This window comes from Salmo trutta, chromosome 31 (assembly GCF_901001165.1).
Source record: "Salmo trutta chromosome 31, fSalTru1.1, whole genome shotgun sequence".
Classification (NCBI taxonomy): domain Eukaryota; kingdom Metazoa; phylum Chordata; class Actinopteri; order Salmoniformes; family Salmonidae; genus Salmo; species Salmo trutta.
The window spans coordinates 15,988,145-15,990,067 of record NC_042987.1 but is presented as its reverse complement, the minus strand read 5'-3'; positions in this window follow the sequence as shown (position 1 = coordinate 15,990,067).

Below are 1,923 nucleotides of genomic sequence, written 5' to 3'. Positions count from 1 at the left end.
AGATATTTAAGTGATAATGCCCAAGAAGCTGGTGTTTGGAAGAGATATTGGCACAGGTGTTGTTAGGCCCGAGACAAACCTTGCCAATATATCCTCCAAACACCGGCTTCGAGGGCATTATCACTTTTATACAAAGGGGTACCAACATGTTCAGATAATGATTGACATATTTAGATTAAAAACGTTATTTTTATGAATTTATTCCTATCATTTCATCCTTCCGCAAGATATAATCCTAACACAAATCTAAGGTTGCTATCCAAGCTGGCTGGTCATTCGTTCTATCGGTTTGGTTGCCAGAGACGCCCAGTCGTTCAGTCTTTTTGTTCTGTATTTATGGACAGTTGTTCGTTCTAAATTTCCATTTACCCTACTGGTTGGCAACATTCTTATCCCTTGCTTGCTAGCTAGCCAACTACGGTTAATTTACAGTCACGTCATAAAGTGCAGCCAGAATAATGCATTAAAAGTGCAGACAGAAATGCATTTGCATTTGTTTAAGCTGTTTCCTAGTGACATTTATTTGGATACATCCATAACAATGAACTAATGAGGCTCGATTCGCCTGGCATAGAAAATGTGCTCACTCGTTAGGACGCTGTTGTTCAGAGGAGCTAGCCAACAACACAGCAACAGTAACACAATCACTTCAAACTGAAGCTGGAAAGACTGCAAACTAGCTGCACTTCATTTCATTTTATATTTTTTCAATTTACATTTCTTTGTATATATTCATAAAAATGACACCAGGTGATTCATGATTTCAACTGGTTGAGAAACGCTGCCTGTCTGTCTTGTCCAGACTCCTGACACGTCCACTACTATGGGACAGCTGGAGATCGAATTTGAATATTGAAACAATGTTTAAATTGTCGGAGAGACAGACAGTAAGGTTTATAGAAATCTTGCAGTTGAAAACTAAATGTTAGTCTTAAAGAAATGTAAGATAATGTCTAGATGCTTTTTATAGCCAAGATCAAGTTTATAAAGTGCCTGGCTGGGCTAGTGAGACAGTGGATTGCACAGTCAGATGGAACAGAGTAAATAAGCATTTTAATATCATAGATTTAGCCGGTGGTAACTTGTGGAATAGACACCGTCTCGAATGCGGTTTTAACCAATCAGCATTCAGGATTAGACCCACCTGTTGTATGAAGACACACAGACAATAGAGACTCGATCTCACACTGAACATGGAGGTCTGTCTACTCTAGTTAATGAGATATCCAAATCCATCAATGGAAACAATGAGTGGTGGGCGATTCAGACCCAAAATATGTTTGGTCTCTCAGATTGTTATGCTGGCATGGAATTGCCCTGGTGTGGGTTGTGTGGAAGAAACAGGCTGTTTGATGAGGCTGAACGAGGTTTTGCATTACATCAGTGCTAATAGGTTGTTAGTGGAACACGCCTACAGACATTAATTCATGGCGTGGCCAATTATAGTAGTGGCATTACATGATCTCTGATGTAACTGCATTGCTCCACTGCTATGTGTGATAACAATGTGTGATACTCTCCCATCGTTGAACACTCTGTAAACGATTACCCTATAACTCACCATAAAGCATATTTCACTGTATAGGTCAAATGATAAGAAACATTCGAATTTGTGAGGCTATTGTGTGTAGGTACCAATGGTCTTATTGTGACTGTAACTGTGACATCTTTTTCTTTGTGAATGTGAGTGACAAACATGAGTGTGAAACTCTAAACACCTGGAGACCCACAGGTTGTGCAGGATTTTGTTCAGGTGTGTTAATACTGGGCTGGTTCAAAACGCTGCACACTCTGTGGGTTCCCAGGATGAGGAATGAAGAATATTGCACTTAACCAGTGCTGCTTCGGTCAATGTGGTCCCACTGTAGTAGAGCACGGCAGGCTGGCTGGTGGTGGTGGTGGTGGTAGAGGAGGATGTAAGTT